The 21,051-nt window shown below is 47.8% G+C and overlaps 1 protein-coding gene across 2 annotated transcripts in view; it reads right to left on the reverse strand.

Annotated features, from left to right (window-relative positions):
• Nucleotides 1–21,051, reverse strand: part of SKIC3 (SKI3 subunit of superkiller complex) — a 1,406,584-nt gene that overhangs the window by 964,172 nt on the left and 421,361 nt on the right. The gene's annotated exons all lie outside the window — the stretch shown is intronic.

Genomic DNA, 21,051 nt, shown 5'->3' on the forward strand with positions numbered 1-21,051 from the left:
CACTGTAACATGCAAGCAGTGCGTTCCTACCCACTTTCACTAATAAAAGGCTCTTGTAAGCCGCACCCAAGCTGACGAGCTTTGGAACGCCTGTACGCTATGAGTGGGATTATACCTGAGAAAACTGAAAGCATGTCCAGCACCCCTTAAATATTATCTACTGATGAGGGAGGAATCCCGAAACACTGGTGTCTAGAGATACGATTTCAAAAGACGGTATTAGCTGAAAAATGTTATGAACATTGTGTGAAAAACAGAACTACAACTACCAAGACGTTATGGGGTAATGGCGCTGTCTCATGAAAGCAGTGCGTTCCTACCCACTTTCACATGTCAATAATCTTCATAACGACTTCAGTGTTGAAAGATGTAGCTTTGAACTGTTCCTGCCATCTAAGAACAGCAACTCCTGCTAACAGCCAGAAGTCTGTTGAGCCTATAACCATTGCTAAGTTGATTATCTCAGAGATTGCTCTTTCTCCCTCTCGGTTAATAGACTTTGTAAAATTTTTCTTGTCTTCCAGAAGATGCTCTAGAATAGAGCTCAAGTCCAACCACATCTGTCGGTTATATCTTCCCAATATTGCAAGAGCACTGGAAGCTCTAGCAGTAGCCGCCATCGCTGAGAATAGTTTTCTTCATTTGTCTAGTCTGCTTCCTTCTTTTTCAGAAGGTACAAAGCAAGAGACAGAAGGGTTCCTTGATCTTCTCTGGGCTGCCCAATAATCACAATCAGGTCTTGGATAATCTATGAGACATGCTGTAGAATATTTATAGGCCTTGCATTTCTCATTTAGGAGGGGAATATTAGCTGCAACTGTTGATGGGGTCTTCATAAACTTTAAACCCTCTGCCCAGACACAGTCTATGATATCAATAATCTTTACTGCCTTTCTAGTTAATTCTACAAAGTCATACAAGAAACGTTCAGTTAGGTTGACAGGCAATGGAAGGTCAAATCTTTTTGATGCTCTCTTAAGCAATGCATGAAATCTACCTATATCATCGAGTGGTAAGTTAACTGGAGGTGCAGTAGGTGGAGTAGCGAAAGCAGCTATGTAGGCATCTCACTGTTCCATCATCAGCTGAATGTTCATCTGGAATTTCACCTCTTTCTTGGTCATCAAAGTATATGCTCTCATGTGTGGGTGGTATAGTAGGTCTTTTAGGAAGAGTTTCTATGGTTTGAAAAGGTAAACTTGGACTAGTAGAACATAGCATGGTCTTTGGTATACCGGGTGCTGAAGGGCGGGTATAGGTCTGCATTCCTGGTGATTTGGTTTGTTCAGACAATCGCTTATATTAATCTGTTACCATTAGGAGTACGTTCTTAACCACAGTTGAGCACATCAGCATCAGAGGTTCTTCCTAATAATGGTATACTTTTCCCGCTTGGTCGTACTCATAATGTTCCTGAAAACATTCTATGTCCCTTGTTTGTGTACCTGGTTAAGATAGTGTTTGTTCAGGGAATAAATATATTTCCCTCTCATATAGTGATCGCCATCACCACCCTGTTGATATGTGGAGTTTAATTAAGATGGGCTGTAAGTAGCTTTAAAGGAACACTCATCGTCAGAGTATTTTGAGTCTAGTAAATGCCTAGGTGGGAAAGATGACACTTTATTAGGAGATGTGTGTTCCAGCAGAATTTGTACTCTAATTCCTTTATCAGAAATGAGTATGACCTTTGAAGGTCTTGTTGTACAATCTGCGCCAACAGTGGTTTATGCGTCGATGAAGACTCGTGAGTCATCATTGAGCTCTCCCTCAACGCGGTCAGTCTGCAGTGTTGCCATCAACTCAGCCATCGCATACGCGGTTATTGTCGGTGTTGTCGTTCTCGGCATTGATGCTGTTGCTTCGTGCCTTGTTTGCATTATTCCATTGATGGGTCAATGACAAGGTTCTTGTCTACAACATTTTAGATCCTGACTTAACCTTTGACTGTACCTTTAGGGATGGAGTTGAGGGTTCTGACTGATTTCTCTAGAAACTTCAGTCCCCTTCCTTTGGTTGGGAAGGGGGCTGAAGTTGTCTCATTGAACAATAAAGCTCAAGACAACACAGAAGATCGACAAGTAAAAGTCATGCTTTGACACCACATCACATTAAGCTACCCAATGGGTCTGTAAAAAGTCACAAGTAGTTTTAAGTCACACTTTTTAATGCAACAAAAAATTGGCAGATCATATTTAAAGTGAATCATCTGCTCAGATATAATTTAAAGCACTGTTCATCAGGAACGAAAATATGATTCAGGATCATTATATTCAAGTGTTGTACTATAATTATGTTATTGTAGCAAGTTCTACCTTCATGCCAGGAAAAATACAAGTGCACTCAAACAACTTTTGAAGTAAAATATAGAAACATAAAGAGAAGTGAAAAGAGGTCACAGTCCAGTTACAAAGCACTTGCCCACTCTTCCCAAACATGAGTCTCTTCAACATCAAAGGAGCAGCATGGCATACAACAAAAATATACCTTTCAAGCCAAGGAACATTTTAAAATGTTCTCCTAGCTTAGCAATAAAATGTCATTTGGGAGGATCAGGAAAAGAGTAATAATCCATTTCGTCAAGATAAAATTGATGAAAATTGCTGCCATTTAAAAAAAATTGAACAACGCTACTTCTATCGAAATTTGTTTACTGATCATAATTCTTTGCTTGCTCTACCAAAATGTAAAAATCAATGCTCAACCTCTAGAAGGAAAATGTTACTTACCCTGTAAGCATCTGTTCGCGGTGTCTAGTATTGTATATTCAAATGCTGTACATACTCCTGCTATCTAGTTTTGGGCTCGGACATGTGCATCTGTTTTTTCTTCGAAAAAGCCTAAGTCACGAGGTATAGTGACTGCGCCTATTACTGGTAATGCATATGGGAATCAGTTCTATTGTTAGATTGTTTTTCTGCATGGCGGGAGAGGATAAAAATCAAACTAAGAGGCACAGAGGAAGATGATCATGCAAAGAAAGAAGAAAGGAATCTGCAACAACCAAAGGCTTCCGAGGAGGAAGGTGGGCACATGTGAATCAACAGCACTACATGCCACTAACAGATGCTTACAGGGAAGTAACATTTTTTGCTTGGGGCATATGTAGCTGTAGATGCACATGCAGTGCACAGACTGTAAAACAGTTCTCCCCTAAGCGGTGGCTAGGCGGAGGATTCTGGAGATGACTGGAAAAGTGTACATTGTACAGCCTGGACATTAGCTAGTTGGCGTACTAGGAAATTCCCACAGTAGTGTTCTGTGAAAGTGTGTGGAGTAGACCACAGAGCTGGCTTGCAGATGTCAGCTATAGGAATGTTACCCAACAAATCCATAGATTACCCCTTTTTGCAAGTAGAGAAGTGGGGTCTGGAAGGGACAGGTACAGGTCTATTGGCTTCGGCGTAACAGTTCTGTATACATTTAACCAACCTCCGTGTTATTCCCGCTTTGGAGAGAGCATGACCCTTGTGTGGTCTGGAGAAAGAAACTAAGAACTGCTATGTTTTACAGAAGGGTTTTCCGCTGTGGATGTAGTACATGAGGGCACTTTTGACAACTACTGTGTGAAGAAATCTGGAAGTGGAAGGAACACTGGGAGTTCAATAGTTTCATTTAAGTGGAACGAAGAGACCACCTTGAGGAGGAACACTGGGTTTGTCCGAGGGCTACTATACTATAGCTCACTAACAAGCCTAAGAGAGGTGATGGTCACTAGGACGCTCACCCTTCAGGGAAGGAACTGTAAAGGGCAAGAGTGACGTTTTTGAAAGGAGGGCCCATAATTCTTGTGAGAAGACTGTTAAGGTTCCCATGTTAAGGTTCCACACAGGGGCAGGTTGTCCCACCATGAAGGCCTTAATGACTGGAATCCTAAAAAGTGAAGTGGGTTCCCTGTCCTGAAGGTAAGCTGCAACTGCACTCAAGTGAAGTCTGATGGAAGTATAAGCGAGGCCTGACTTCTGCAAGTGAAGCAGATTATGGACAATGTCTTGGACTGCTGCCTTGAGAGGTTCAATGTGCCTGGGAAGACAATAGTGTGCATACCTCTTCCATTTCGCTTGTCTCCTTTAAAATGGTCATGCACTCCTGATGTAGGTTGACGTAGCAAAATTCTAGGACCTTGAGAGCCAGATCGCAAGATTCGGCTGCCTGACTGTGCCCTGGGTCTGCATGAGGAGGTCTGGCAGGTTGGGCAGCTTCTCGTGCGGCACTAGAGACAGGTCGAGTAGTGTGGTGAAACAAGGCTGTCTGCCCATTGTGGGAGCCACCAAGAAGAGAGTGAGATGTTTGCCGAAGCTTCCGAACCACAAGCAAAAGAAGTGGAACAGGCGGAAAAGCTCAGATAAATATCTCTGACCAGTTCATCCATAGTGCATTGCTAATGGACTGCGGGTGAGGGTACCTGGAGGCGAAGCCTGAGCATTTCGTTGTTTTAGCAGTGGTGAAGAGGTCTACGTAGGGACACCGCCAATTACAGAAGTATGACTTATGGGTGGAGCTCCCACATGTGAACTTGTTGATGCATCCTGCCGAGTAGATCTGCAGGTAATCTGCCAGTAAATGGACTCTGTGATGGAGTGCCCACTGTCAAATGCCCAGAGCAAACGCCAGCAACTCTGGTGAGTGTGTGCTGCCCTGCTGCTGTAGGTAGAACATGGTGGTCATGTTGTCTGGGAAATTAGGACCTCCTTGTGCTGACTGTTAAAAGTAAATGCTGTGAGTGCCAGCTGGATGGCCAGCAGCTCCAGGTAGTTGATGTGGATACCCTGTTGATGGGTGTCCACATCCTCAAAACAGTCGAATCCTGCGAATGCGCCCCCACCAAATAACTATTGTAGATTTATGTTATGGTCGTTTTGTATAATTTGAAACCTATATTATGTCTCAAACTGTCACCTTTGAAATATAGGTTCTATGCACACTTGGGATCCCGCGCATCTTTTTTGATTAACTTGAATATATAATTTACATAAACAGCAAATAACCTTGATTTTCGTGTTCTGTACAATTTCAATTCTCTCTTCGACATACCTTTACCCATGAGCACTGCCTTTGAGCTAAACTATTATCACATATTATACATATTGCACACAGGAACCCTTGTCGTCGGCAGCCACAGAGAACGAAGCTTTTGGCGTCGGGATCTTCAGTGCCGAAAGTGGTTGGTGTCCCACTAGAATTAATGGTGTTTTAAGTGCAGATGGAGTTTTCAGAGCAAAGGTCAGCTTCAATGCAAGTTTCGGTGCTGGCGCTGAGGAAACGGTATGCATCGAGGATGTTGTTGGCGCCAGATGCAGAGTCTTTGATGGCCATTCCGGTGTTGATGGGTGTCAGATCTGAAGCCTTGTGTCAGTGCTAGCTATGGCCCTCCAGCAGTAGCGGACCAGAAGCTCGACACTTGGCTTCTAGGCTCGATGCCCGAGCCCATCGCGGGAGGAGAAATATCTTCTTTGTATTCAATTTATTGTCATAAAACAGCTCTCATGTTGTCATATTGTTGCTTCAGAGCACTTTGGGAGGGGAAAAAGTGACTAGAGAAACAGGAAGAGGTTTCAACCATAGGCTAGTCGACAGATGTAATGCATTAATTGAGAAGTTACCTACTACTACTATACAGTCTACTTCCCTGGCGTAACAGAGATGCTAGACTAACTTGTGGTTTCAAAATGGCTGTCACAAGTCCAACAGAGAAAAATCTGCTTCCTCTTTAACCATACTATATAGACAATAACATAGAATAACGACTATAGGTGATTCTCAAAGAGGATCACTAACCATACAAAGACAAAAGAAAAAGACATCACAATGCTGCTAGAGGAATAACAAAGAAGTGCTAACACTTTAACACCTGTGATTCAGTGAGTCATGACAAAAGATCACTTTTACAATATTTGTTATTAGAACAATCTGCGGACAGCTGTTCTGAATGACAATTAACTTCTAAAGCGAAGTTAAACAGTGAAGGGCATTCAAAAGAACAATAAATTAATGACATCTAAGAAAAAAGTCAGTTAAACAGATTTACAGGTAAACCTTGTGGTTTTTAGAATTGGGAAATGCACAATACATAACAGTAACATGTCAAGTCAACTGTACAGGTATATCTGGGATATAGGGGAGAAAAAAAGGGGATTGACGGTGCCCAGACTTCATAAACAATTGTCCCATATTCTTGTAAATGTGTGTTCTTGTTGGGGACTAGACAGAGCCTGTTGTGTATATCATTGTTCGAATGAAGGCAAAGTAGACTTCTTCTAATAAGTCATATAAAGCAATAAGACCAATAAAAAAACCTGGTTTGTGTGGATTTGAATAATTGGTTTGCATCATTGGACAGTCCCAAATAAATGGCTTTTGGGGAGGGATCTATCTGTGTATCATAATCTTAGACTGGAAATTAAAATATCCTATAGCAAAAGTAGCAAGGTATAGGTCTTTTACAAACATATACCACCAATCGCCAATATTATTATGTTGACATTGTGGACATGTAGATGTGGAATTTGGTGAGAATTCATGCAATTTTTCAGACGCGTAATAAATAAAGCCTCCATTTCCAAAAAAGGCAGAGACATCCTTTCAAACATATTTTAAAAAGAGTTCTCCTGTTGTAAGTATGTTCACAGATGCCTAACGTAAAGCCCATGAAGGAACAAAAGGAGATAATTGAAATAAGTCTCCCAAAAGAACAAGTTACTTACCTTCGGTAACGATGTATCTGTAAGAAACATTAGTTAGATTCCTCACCTTAGAATATCCCCAGGCTGGATCCGGAAAGATTTTTGTAGCAATACCCCTTGCGCGTCACTAGGCGTCGTCTGCGGCTCCGCGTCCGTCGTTGGCGTCGTGCGCCGGAATGACGTCGGAGTACTTAGACGCCGCCCTCGCGCGCTGACGTCAGTTCTTGTACATAGCTTTCCGCGCCACGGACGCTGAGCCATGCAAGAGACCGACACTGGTGCCAAAAAATCTAGGGCCCTGAAAGGGAGAACCTTAACCCTAGATGTCGGTTCGCAGAACGGGGAGGCTGGGTGGGTCGGTGAGGAATCTAACTAACTAATGTTTCTTACAGATACATCGTTACCGAAGGTAAGTAACTTGTTCATCTGAAAGAAACACGTTAGTTAGATTCCTCACCTTAGAATAGATACCCCAGCAATACCAACCCCGGTGGTGGGTCTGCGAACCAAGATCACACCAGAAAGTCCTGGAGAACAGAACGGCCAAAGTGGCCATCCCTCCGGACTTGGCTGTCCAGGCAGTAATGTCTCGCAAACGTGTGCAGCGAAGCCCACGTCGCCGCCTGACAGATGTCTTGCAAGGGGACTCCCTGTCCCAGTGCAGTCGTGGCTGCTTTGGCCCGAGTAGAATAGGCCCGTAGCCCAACAGCCGCAGCTCCAGGAGGTTGATATGGAGCCGGGACTCCGCCGGAGACCAGAGGCCTCTGATCTCCGCCTCTCCCATGTGGCCACCCCATCCCAGGAGGGACGCATCCATCACCACTGTGTGCTCCGGTTGGGGAAGGGATCTGCCACTGACCCAATCGCGGTTCGTGAGCCACCACTGCAACTGCCGTGCAGCGCCCTCCGAAATCTGGACGTGACCGTACAGGTCGCCCTGATGCTGTGCCCACTGGAACTTCAGGTCCCACTGCAGAGCCCGCATAGGACATCTGGCATGGATCACCAGCAGGATGCAGGAGGCCATCAGGCCCAGCAGCCGGAGGATCATCCTGACCGAAACCCGGGATAAAGGCTGAAAGATCGGAATCATAGCCTGAATATCCCGGACTCGCTGCTCGGGAGGATAAACCAGAAACAACGTTGAATCCAGAACCGTCCGATGAAAGGGAGCTTCTGAGAGGGACTCAGGTGCGACTTCGGCACATTGATGGAGAACCCCAGCAAATGTAGGAGTTTGGCCGTAGTCTGCAGGTGGAAGACGGCAGCCGGGGGCGAGCGCGCCCTCAACAGCCAATCGTCGAGGTAGGGGAAGACTGACATCTCGGACCTGCGCAGATGAGCTGCAACCACCGCCATCCCTTTTGTGAACACCCGAGGGGCGCTGGTAAGGCCGAAGGGGAGCACGGCAAACTGAAAATGCTCCTGGCCCAACATGAACCTGACCGAAACCCGGGATAGAGGCTGAAAGATCGGAATCATAGCCTGAATATCCCGGACTCGCTGCTCGGGAGGATAAACCAGAAACAACGTTGAATCCAGAACCGTCCGATGAAAGGGAGCTTCTGAGAGGGACTCAGGTGCGACTTCGGCACATTGATGGAGAACCCCAGCAAATGTAGGAGTTTGGCCGTAGTCTGCAGGTGGGAGACGGCAGCCGGGGGCGAGCGCGCCCTCAACAGCCAATCGTCGAGGTAGGGGAAGACTGACATCTCGGACCTGCGCAGATGAGCTGCAACCACCGCCATCCCTTTTGTGAACACCCGAGGGGCGCTGGTAAGGCCGAAGGGGAGCACGGCAAACTGAAAATGCTCCTGGCCCAACATGAACCGCAGGTAACACCGGTGGGCCGGCAGGACAGGGATGTGAAAATAAGCGTCCTTCAAGTCCAACGCTACCATCCAGTCTCCAGGGTCCAGGGCAGTCAGGACCTGAGCCAGAGTGAGCATCTTGAACTTCTCCTTCCGGAGGAAGAGATTGACGTCCCAGAGGTCCAAGATGGGGCGCAAGCCCCCCTTGTCCTTCTTGTGGACCAGAAAGTAGTGGGAATAACAACCACGTCCTTCTTCTGGCCCAGGAACGCGCTCGATGGCCCCCTTGGCCAGGAGGACCGAGACTTCCTGACGGAGAAGGGCCAAATGATCCCCCGACATGCGGTGATACCGAGGCGGCATGGCTGGAGGGGAGGATAGAAAAATGAGCGAGTAACCTTGGCAGAATATCTGCAGCACCCACTTGTCCGACGTGATCTCACGCCTGTGGTGGAGGTGAACCCTGCCACCCACTGGCGTGGGGTGCCCCCTGAAGCTCGGATTAGGAAGGTTTCGAGGCGGAAGCAGTGGGGGTGGAAGTGGACTGACCCACACGCAGGTTGCCAGACCCGCCCCTGGGGAACCCACGTCCGCGGCCTCGCTGAGGCTGGTTCTGCACAGGCTTGCTACAAGAGCGCGCCTGGGTACCCCTGCCCTGGCCACGAAAGGAACGAAACCCCGTCGTGGCAGGGTTTTTTGAGGAAAGAACCAAAGACTTGGCCGTGGCACAAGAGTCTTTAAAGCGCTTCAAAGCATTGTCAGCCTCATCACCAAAGAAGCGGGAGCCATCGAAGGGCATGTCCATGAGCGAGCTCTGGACATCGGGTGAGAACCCAGTGGAATGCAACCAGGCGTGGCGCTGCAACGCCACTGTCGTGGAAATCGCCCTGCCCAACGAATCAGCGGTGTCCATACCACACCTGATGGCAAACTTCGCCGCATCCTTGCCCTCCGCAATCGCTTGGGAAAGGTCAGCCTGGACCTTCTCAGAGCACTGAGGCAGAACCGCCACCACCGAATCCCACACTGCGTGGGAGTAACGGCCCAATAAGCAGGCGGTATTAACCGACCTCATCCCCAAACTGGCTGAGGAGAACAACCTCTTGCCATATTGGTCCAGCCGCTTAGAGTACTTATCCGGCGGAGCCGAGGGAAAGACACTCTGCGAGGTCGAGGCCTGAACGACCAGGCTCTCAGGTGTGGGGCGAGTGGTCAAGAAGGCAGGATCACCAGACGCCGGGCGAGGATACCTAGCGACGTTCTTATCCACAGTTGCCCCCGAGGCTGGCCGCAAGCATGTACCCAAGAGGAAAGGGAGCAGTGGCTCCGACGACGTAGACGCCGTCTGGAGCACCTCCGTCAGGAGGTTGGTCTTAAGGGCCGCCATAAGGAGGTCAAGATGGAGAGTCTCCACGGCTCGACGCTGCACCATAGTGTAGGAAGCGCCCTCCCCCATAGTAGGGGGGGGGGGCGAGGCAAAATCCGGGACAGAAGACACATCAAGTTCACCCGAATCTTGAAGGTCATCCACCCAATCCTGCTCGGAGTCACACTTCCGCGCAAGGGGGTCCTCGGAGCCCTCCCAGTCCTCACCCGGCTACGGGGTAGAAGGAGCCGGCCGTGGCGGTAGGACCGGAGTCGGAGAGGGGGCCAGCGCCGCCGGCAGCGGCGCCGGCCGGGGCCGACCTGGAACCAGATCCCAATGAGGATCCCAGGTCGGAACAAAATGGTCCGAGAACCGGGGCGGGATAAACGGCACACAGTGCGGCACCTGTGGCGGCGCTGGGGCCGGAGCCAAGGGCAGCGCCGGGGCCGGAGGCAGCAGCGTTGCACCCTTTAGTGCCAGGGCCGGAGCCGCGGGCTCTGGAACCAGTGGCTCCGAGGCTGGCGCCGGAGGCGGTGCCGCCGGGTCAACAGGATCTGGACACGGGACCACGGGGCCCAAAGGCCTAAACAGTCGGTCCAAGGCAGCAAGAAACTCTTGCCTTGTTCGGGAGTCGCCGACGGACCCGGGTATAGCGGGTAGGACGCGGGACTCCCAGGCTCCAGAGCAGCCGCAGGGGCGGAGCCCTTGTCCCCCTCATCCGCCTCCCAGGAGCAACGGGGGGACGTCGGAGAGCGAACACGCTTCTTCAACTTCTTCTTATGGCGTCGATTACCGGACTCTGAAGGTGAAGACTTAGAGTCCGAGGAGCGACGGCTCCGGTCGCGCGAACGGCCCCTATACCTGGAGCGATTTGGGAAAAAAGGGGGTGGTGATGGACAGAGTTTCTGAATGATGCAGAATACTCTTACCAAGTCAAGAGATCATGGTTTTAATCCATCACCGTTTTTTAGCTCACTGCACCATCCCAGCTCAGAACCTGGCTACATGCAAATTAGTCTGTACCTGTCCCAGTGCATGATGGGAACAGGGCAAACCAAACTACCAAGCCAATTCTTATACTGGGTAGGAAACAAGCTTCCGGGGACCGGTTTCTGGCATCACAGCCTTCGTCGGCCCGGCTTGCCTGAATCCTGATGGTGCAATGAGCAAGGGACTCACGTCTGAGCATACCCTCCCACACTGAGTGTGGATAAAATCGATTTGGGAAAAAGGGGGTGGTGATGGACAGAGTTTCTGAATGATGCAGAATACTCTTACCAAGTCAAGAGATCATGGTTTTAATCCATCACCGTTTTTTAGCTCACTGCACCATCCCAGCTCAGAACCTGGCTACATGCAAATTAGTCTGTACCTGTCCCAGTGCATGATGGGAACAGGGCAAACCAGGGCCCGTGTGGGAGGGTATGCTCAGACGTGAGTCCCTTGCTCATTGCACCATCAGGATTCAGGCAAGCCGGGCCGACGAAGGCTGTGATGCCAGAAACCGGTCCCCGGAAGCTTGTTTCCTTCCCAGTATAAGAATTGGCTTGGTAGTTTGGTTTGCCCTGTTCCCATCATGCACTGGGACAGGTACAGACTAATTTGCATGTAGCCAGGTTCTGAGCTGGGATGGTGCAGTGAGCTAAAAAACGGTGATGGATTAAAACCATGATCTCTTGACTTGGTAAGAGTATTCTGCATCATTCAGAAACTCTGTCCATCACCACCCCCTTTTTCCCAAATCGATTTTATCCACACTCAGTGTGGGAGGGTATGCTCAGACGTGAGTCCCTTGCTCATTGCACCATCAGGATTCAGGCAAGCCGGGCCGACGAAGGCTGTGATGCCAGAAACCGGTCCCCGGAAGCTTGTTTCCTTCCCAGTATAAGAATTGGCTTGGTAGTTTGGTTTGCCCTGTTCCCATCATGCACTGGGACAGGTACAGACTAATTTGCATGTAGCCAGGTTCTGAGCTGGGATGGTGCAGTGAGCTAAAAAACGGTGATGGATTAAAACCATGATCTCTTGACTTGGTAAGAGTATTCTGCATCATTCAGAAACTCTGTCCATCACCACCCCCTTTTTCCCAAATCGATTTTATCCACACTCAGTGTGGGAGGGTATGCTCAGACGTGAGTCCCTTGCTCATTGCACCATCAGGATTCAGGCAAGCCGGGCCGACGAAGGCTGTGATGCCAGAAACCGGTCCCCGGAAGCTTGTTTCCTTCCCAGTATAAGAATTGGCTTGGTAGTTTGGTTTGCCCTGTTCCCATCATGCACTGGGACAGGTACAGACTAATTTGCATGTAGCCAGGTTATGAGCTGGGATGGTGCAGTGAGCTAAAAAACGGTGATGGATTAAAACCATGATCTCTTGACTTGGTAAGAGTATTCTGCATCATTCAGAAACTCTGTCCATCACCACCCCCTTTTTTCCCAAACCTATACCTGGAGCGGCGGTGAGAGGAGTGCTGGACCTCCAGCAACTTCTAGCACCGCTCCCGTAATGCCTTTGGGGCCATGGCACGGCAGTCCCGACAATCCCGGGAGTTGTTGTCGTTATCCAGGCAGTAGAGGCAGACATCATGGGGGTCCGCCACCGACATATTACGGTGGCACGACCCACAAGACTTAAAGCCAGGCATCCCTACGTGCACTAGGAGACGAGAAGGAGACAAAAAGTTTCAAAAAAGTGGTCAAAAAATGACCGAGGTACGTGCTCAATCCGGATCTGCGCTTTCGGCGAGGAAAAAGAAAGAACTTACGTCAGCGCGCATGGATGGCGCCTAAGTAGTCTCCGTGACGTCATTCCGGCGAGTACGACGACACTGATGGACACGGAGCTGCACGACGCCAACTACTGGTGCGCAGGGGTACTGCTAAGCAGAAAACTTTCCGGATCCAGTCTGACGCCTGGGGATTATTCTAAGGTAAGGAATCTATCACTAACGTGTCTCTTTCAGATGTTAGAATCAACATCCTGTGATTCCGGGCAAATCAGTTAATCTCCCCATGCCTACACTTCAGTGCCTTGAGACGTTCACGGGTGATTTGCCACAATTCACAAATCCTAAATTTAGGGGCTGGTACAGTACTGAGTGATGGACAAGATCCATAGAGGACAAGTCTTGTGTGATGGTAAGAGCATAAAGCAAGAAGGAGTTATTAACTAGCTTGCATGAGCGTTAATTGGCTATAGACTGCTGAGTGTTATGGTATTTTGTGGGCCAGAACGGTTAGATAGAAAATGATATTACTATAATGCACTGGCTAGCCATTTATCAGCCCTCCTTATCTTACCTGTATATGGGAAATAGTATACTGATTGGGCTGTTTCATCTCTTTGAGCTGTAAACTGCAGATTCTCATTGATGCACAGAAGTGTTACAAGAAACTGTATACGTAGTTGAGGCGTCATTGTAGGTCAGAAGGAGGCACTGACTTTTACATACAGAACATTTTCCATTGAAATGGCAGCAAAATGCCAACATGCAGTTTTATTGATAAAAAGATATAGCGACAAACCATAATGTGTGGAAGGAATATGCTACTTACCAGTATGCATCTGTTCTTGGCATGTAGAGCTGCAGATCTATACACTGTGCATAGATCGCCATCTGGTGTTGGGCCCGGATGTTTGCAGTTTGTTTTTCCTCTTGGAAAGTCTTTGGAAGTCACGAGGTCGGTGACTCCTCCTTTGGTTCGTATTGCGCATGGGCTTCGGCTCCATCCTCAGATTGTTTTTCGCCAGCAGGGAAAGATGGAGCGTAGTAATAACAGTAAAGAAACCCATGTGTGTTGTATCTAAATAAGATAGACTGGAACGGATACAGGTAGCCGGGTGGGCGTGTATAGATCTGCAGCCCTACATGCCAAGAACAGATGCATACTGGTAAGTAGCATATTCCGTTCGAGGCATATGAGCTGCAGATTATACACTGTGCATAGACTATATAGCAGTACCCAACCCTAGCGGCGACCACCGGCATCTGTTGCAGTTGTTTGGAACAGTGTTTTTAGTACAGCCTGGCCCACACTAGCTTGTTGCTTGGTTTGCACATCTACACAGTAATGTTTTGTGAAAGTGTGCTGTGTTGACCATGTCGCTGCTTTGCAGATGTCATCTAGTGGTATGTTTCCTAGAAAAGCCATAGAAGCCCCTATCTTCCTTGTAGAGTGGGCTTTAGGGGGAACAGATAGCGTTCGTTTTGTTTGTGGAAGCAAATCTGTATGCATTTTGCAATCCACCTAGCTATCCCCGATTTAGAAATAGGGTTGCCTTTATGTGGTGGAGAGAAAGAGACAAATAGCGGTTTGGTTTTTCTGAAAGGTTGTGTTCTTTGGATGTAGTAAAGTAAGGCCCTTTTAACATCCAGTGTGTGTAAAGCCCTTTCCGCAACGGTTTGAGGTTGTGAGAAAAACACTGGCAATTCTACTGACTGGTTTAGATGGAAGGGAGAAATGACTTTGGGTAGAAATTTTGGGTTGGTGCGGAGTACAACCTTGTTCTGATGCATTTGGAGAAAAGGTTCCTGTTTAGTGAGTGCTTGTATTTCACTAACCCTTCTAAGGGAAGTGATGGCCACTAGAAATGCTGTTTTCCATGTGAGAAATTGCAGCTCACATGTATGTAATGGTTCGAAAGGGGGTCCCATTAGCCTTGTGAGAACAATATTCAAGTTCCAGACAGGTGAGGGTGGTACTCTGGGTGGAATTACTCTTTTGAGGCCTTCCATAAAGGCCTTGATGGCAGGCACCCTGAAAAGTGATAGGTGCTGCCTGTTCTGTAAGTAAGCAGCAATTGCTGCGAGGTGTAACCGAATGGATGTATATGCTAGGTTACACCTTTGTAGATGGAGCAAGTAACATATGATGTGCTGTATGGACACATTTAGAGGGTTGATTGTGTTGTTGTGGCAGTAAACAACAAATCTTTTCCACTTTGCAGCATAGCATGCCCTAGTAGTAGGGCGTCTAGCTTCCCTGATAATATTCATGCAATCAGGGGGAAGGTTAAGGTATCCGAATTCTAGGACCTCAGGAGCCAGATCGCAAGGTTGAGCTGAGCTGGGTCCGGGTGCCTGATCTCTCCATGGTTCTGGGTTAGGAGGCATGGTGAGAGGTACAGCTTTTGGTGTGGTACTACCGAGAGTTCCAGCAGTGTGGTGTACCACGGTTGTCTGGCCCATGTTGGAGCTACTAGGATCAGTGTTAGGGAATGCTGTTGTAGCTTTCGCACCACTAATGGAATTAGTGGGAGAGGTGGAAAAGCGTATCCAAATTTGTTTGACCAGTTCATCCATATCGCATTGCCTTTGGACAATGGGTGTGGATATCTGGCGGCGAAGCTTGGGCATTTTTTGTTTTCGTGGGTGGTGAATAGGTCTATGTGTGGATGCCCCCACTTCTGAAAGAACGGGTGAAGAACCTGAGGGTGAAGTTCCCATTCGTGAATCTGTTGCGTTTGTCTGCTGAGCAGATCTGCCACAGTGTTTTGGACTCCTGGGACGTGTTGGGCCAGGAGAAAAAGTTTCTGTGGAATTGCCCATCTCCATATGCTCTGTGCTAATTGAGAGAGCTGTGGAGAGTGTGTGCCCCCCTGTTTTTGAATGTAGTACATGGCAGTCATGTCTGTGTGAATGAGGACTGCCTTGCCTGAAATCTGCGTCTGGAAGGATTTTAGGGCTAGGAAGATTGCCAGTAACTCCAGATGGTTGATGTGGAGTAACTTCTGTTGCGGCGTCCATGTGCCCTGTACTGCGAGATGTAACAGATGAGATCCCCAGCCGGAGAGCGATGCGTCTGTTAGGATTATTTGTGGAACCGGGTCCAGGAACGGTCGACCTCTGGAAAGGTTTGTGGTGTTCCACCACTGCAGAGAGCGATGGGTGCGACCGTCTACCAACACCAGATCTGTCAGTTGCCCCTGGGCCTGGTTCCACTGGCACGCTAAACACTCTTGGAGTGGACGCATCTGGAGTCTTGCATGGGTCACTATGAAAATGCAAGAGGCCATCATCCCTATCAGTTGCATAAACACCCTTGCTGGGAGAGCTTGTTGAAATATGAATTTTTGACGCAGAGCCTGTATATTTGCAATCCTGGCAGGATTGGGATAGGCTATGGCTTTTGAGGTGTCTATGGTGGCACCGAGGTATTGTTTTGTGTGTGATGGTACCAGGTGGGACTTTTGGTGGTTCACCGTGAAACCTAGCTGGTGAAGTAGTTGGATAGTAGCGGCGGTGTGTTGCACACATTGTTCGTAGGACGTGGCTTTTATTAGCCAGTCGTCCAAATACGGGAAGACGTGAATATGCTGTCTTCTGAGGTGTGCCGCCACTACTGCTAGGCACTTGGTGAATACCCTTGGTGCTGTTGTTACCCCGAACGGGAGCACCTTGAACTGGTAGTGTTGCCCGTCCACTACAAATCTGAGGTACTTTCTGTGAGCATGGTGTATTGGGATGTGAAAGTATGCGTCTTTCAAGTCCAAAGTGGGCAGAAAGTCGTTCTGGGAGAGGAGTGGAAGAACCTGTTGAAGGGTTACCATGTGAAAGTGGTCTGAATGTATGTAAGTATTTAGAGGTCTGAGATCTAGGATAGGTCGTAGAGTCTCGTCTCTCTTTGGAATCAGAAAGTACAGGGAGTAGACCCCTAAATTTTGTTGATTGATGGGGACCTGCTCTATGGCTTGTCTTTGCAGGAGGGAGATTACCTCCTGTTTTAGTAACGTGGCATGTCCTTGAGACATTGGGCTTTGCCTGGGTGGAATGTTTGGGGGGTAGATGTTAATTCTAGGCAATACCCTGAATGAATAATTTGGGTCACCCATCTGTCTGAGGTGATTGTTTCCCAGACGTGAAGGAAATGTTATATTCTGCCCCCGACCGGAGTGGAATGGTCTGGAGGGAGCGGGGGAAAGTCATTGGGTAGGCGGTGTGGTAGAGCAGGCGGTATTTGACTTGCCTCTGCGTTTATTATTATTGCCTCTGTATCCGCCTCTTTGATAACCCTTTGTGAAGGTAGATTGAGGAGGGGATTTGTAGGACGTGGATGCACTATCCGAGGAGTAGCCTCTGCCCGTGCCCCGAAAGGAAGAGCGGCGAAAGGAGCGCCTAGGAGTGTGCGACTGTAGGGCTCCCATGGATTTCGCCGTATCAGTATCTTTCTTCAACTTCTCGAGGGCTTCATCAACTTTTGGGCCAAATAAATGTTGTTGGTCGAATGGGTGATTCAATATGGAGGCTTGTACCTCAGGTTTAAAACCTGAAACTCTTAGCCAGGCGTGGCGACAGAGAATGACACTGGTGTTTATGGCCCTGGAGGCTGTATCTGCCGCATCTAGGGCACAGCGTATAGAGGTATTAGTTATAGTTTTTCCCTCTTGGATCAATTCATTAGCCCTATTTCTGTATTTTTCAGGGAAATGGTGCATGATGGTCTCTAACTCATCATAATGCGCCCTGTCGTATCTGGCCAATAGCGCTTGCGTGTTGGCGATACGCCATATATTGGCGGCTTGTGACGCAGTGCGCTTCCCTGATGCGTCTAGGAGCTTGACTCTTTGTCAGGTGGTGGTGCTTCGCCGGACGCCTGAGAATTTGAACGCTTCCTAGCTGTAGATACCACTAAGGAATCCAGTGGTGCAGGGCCTTTAATGTATGAAGGATCTGTGGGGGCGGCTTTGTATTTTTTCTCTATACGGGGGTTTAGGACCCTAGCCCTGACTGGGTCTTTAAAAACCTCTGGTGCATGTTTGATTACTCCTTTTAACATAGGTAGAATGGCAGTAGACCTATGTGCATTATCAAAGGTATCTAGGAGAAACTCTTCCTCCACTGGGTCAGTATGTAACTCCACCCCGTGATAATGTGCCGCCCTCTGTAGTAGGTGGTGAAAGCCTAACGAATCTTCTGGTGGGGATGGCCTAGATGGGTAAAGGTCATCCTGTGGGACATCTGGGATGTCCGGATTGTTATAGTCATTCCATGGGTCTGGAGATCCAGTAGGGGTGGGGTCTTGTGGCACATCTGCTGGATCATAGTAAGGGTCCCCTAGATCATCTTGGTCTGGAGACAGGGTTGGAGAGCGATGAGGCAGGAGTGGAGAAGGTGGAGGTGGGGAGGGTGGAGGAGGTGGGAAAGGCACTCTGAAAGGGGAGGTAGCAGTGTCCTTCCTCTTGGTGAGGTGGAGGTGGAGCTGGTTTGTCCAAGTGTCTCTTTTTTGAAGACAGTGTCAAATGTCCAGTTTTTGGATCCTTGGTAAGTGTCTTTTGCAGAGGATCCTGTGTGAAAAGTTCTTGCGACACTGGTTGTTTGGTCGGCGTCGAGGTTTTCAGGGCCGACGGCTTTTTAGGCTTGTCTAAGCCGTGCTTCTTCGGGACCTCCGATTTTTTGTTCGGTGCCGAAAGAGGCTTCGGCACGGGAGTGTCGGTGCCGACGGCCTTATGATGTTTGGTCGGCACCGAGAGGGCAGGTTTCGACACCGAGGGCTTTGGTGCTGGGCTCGGTGTGGAGGTGGAGGACGATTTTTTCTTCGGTGCCGAAGGGTGTCTTTCGGTACCGCTGGTAGGCTGGCTCGAGCCCGAGCTGCCGTAAGGCTTAACAGGCTTCTTTACCGGGCCCGAAGGTGGGGTGTGAGAAGCAGTATCCTTGGTCTTGCCTAGGCGCGAAGGCGTGACCGAAGCCTTTTTGGGTATCGGCGTGGGAGGGGGTATAGTACTCACGACCCTCTGCGCGGGGGTCATGTCCTCCACATCTGAGTCGTCGGCCTCGGAAGCACTGACGAGGCCGTCGTCCTCTTCTTCGATGTTCTGCTGTCCCGGAGCTTCAACGTCGTCCCCGAAGATGTCGACTGGAGCGGAGGTCGAGGAGTGCGCCATGTTGCATCTGGCCCTTCGATCTCGAATAGTCTTTTTAGATCTAAAAGACTTGCAGGCGGGACAGTCTCGGGCCTCGTGTTCAGGGGAGAGGCAGAGGTTGCACACCTCATGAAGATCGGTGTGGGGGAATTTGGACCCACATCGAGGGCACTTCTTGAATGGAGTTCTTTCCATCAGCCGAGACCGGAGCCGGAATAGGCCCGAAGGCCGCCATCGACGACCGGAATCGAAGAAGTGCCGAAGAGAAGGTTATTAAGACGATTTATTATCTGAAGGATCTCGATGAGCGAGGATTTTTGCGTCGATCGCTGAACTGGAAAAGTTCGGAACCGGAGCGCGAAGTATTACATCCGAGCCCGATGGCAGAAAAAAACAATCTGAGGATGGAGCTGAAGCCCATGCGCATTACGAACCAAAGGAGGAGTCACCAACCTCGTGACTTCCAAAGACTTTCCAAGAGGAAAAACAAACTGCAAACATCCGGGCCCAACACCAGATGGCGATCTATGCACAGTGTATAATCTGCAGCTCATATGCCTCGAACATGTAGTTTAAAAATCACCAAGTAAAGTGTCTGGATTGTTTTGATCCTATTAAAACTCAGTTTTCAGCACACTTATGGATCACTAACAAGTGGTCCATTTGTGGATTTCTAACTGCTGATATGTTTTGAAACATTTGCAAAGTTCATTTACAGGTATTTAAAAGTTGTTACAAAAAAACTGACAGATTGCAGCCTTTGTTTTCACACACCCTTTATCACCACAAGACTCTCAATTAGTCCACTTTACTACTCAATCTTTGACTATAAAGTTAGAGAATTTTGTATACATCAATCCATATGTTAAAGGAATAAGCAGAAATTAGTCAGACGATACAGCCTGACGTTTACCTTCTATTCTTGAACACATAGCACTTGTGAAAAGCTGTAAACAAAATTTAAAAGGCATCTTTATTGCCCATTCACCTTGTCAACTCAAACTCATGATAAGGCTGGGATGTATGTGTGATAGTTTGCAAGACTTTGTGCAATTGGTCCTAGGCTGGTTGTGCAAGGGTGTGAAGTTAGTACATTTAGGGTGTTCTGGTGTGTTGTGCTGTAGAGGAGGTAATACCAATTACCAGTAATCAATTTTTGACGTAGAAAGGGTGAAGGCAAAAGACATCATTGCTGGGATTGATACACATGTCCTACATTGCGACTCAGTGAATTAAGTACATGGACGCGGAGGAGGATTTACTGGATGAAATTATCTGACAGAGTTTATATGTCTCTGTAAATAAATTAAATGATCTTGGCTTGGCTCGAGCGTACCTACAGGTTTATCGGAACTTTGGCATCCTGCGTTAAGGGCCTTACCCACCACCGGCTAGAAAATGAGTGGGGAATTTCTGATGTACTTCATATGTACAAGTTAAACATTCAGACACCTTTTTTCCAAATTGTATAAAGTTCCTCCTACTATACAATCATGTTAGAATAAGAAGGTAAAGTGGTTTAAACCTAGGAAGATTAGCACAGACACTGCTAGCTAATTTGATATGAAAGATGGTTAAGACATTTGTGAACTAGGCTATGTCTTCAGATCACAACAAGTTTCAGAAGGCTTTCATCAGTGAAAATTGATGCATATTCATACATCACTGAAGGTTCAACCTCCTTAGATGAGGGAGACAGTTAACTCCTTACACAGCATAAACTATTTGAAAAGTAATGGCACATCCATGAGTATGCTCCCATTCCAATATGTCCCACCTCAAGCAATCCACAATGTATTGCAGTACCCAGATCGTATTTTATTCGTGTCACCACGGCCAGAGTCTACGTATCCTATGAGCTGTTAATTCACATGCTCCTTCATGAGACTCTCCCAAATACTGATGTGCTTAAAGACCTCCTTCATTATCTGTTTTTTTATTAACCCTATTATTGTACTCCAAGCTACCCAGATGCTGTCCGAATACACTTGCCATAGATGGATAGATGTTACTGAAAATACATCAATATAGTTGTTCAGAAGCAAGTAACATTTGGACATTGCTAGGAACAAAACAACAAATTTAATTGGGAAGCAGCAAAAACATCCACCGAATACATTTGAAATAACGCTGAGCGCATATCCGACACAGTTCGAGTGTTCTATATAGTTGAGCATCCGCAAGCTTAAAAGTGTTCCAACCATAATAGTCAACAATCATAGTCTACAAAAAAAATACAATTCACACTCATCCAGCACAGTTCAAATATTCTATAAAGATGGTTTATGTTCTTTAGTTTGTAGTACACAATGGAGTGTTGAGCAAACATTC

Source organism: Triturus cristatus, chromosome 2_1, assembly GCF_964204655.1.
Source record: "Triturus cristatus chromosome 2_1, aTriCri1.1, whole genome shotgun sequence".
In the NCBI taxonomy this organism is placed as follows: Eukaryota; Metazoa; Chordata; class Amphibia; order Caudata; family Salamandridae; genus Triturus; species Triturus cristatus.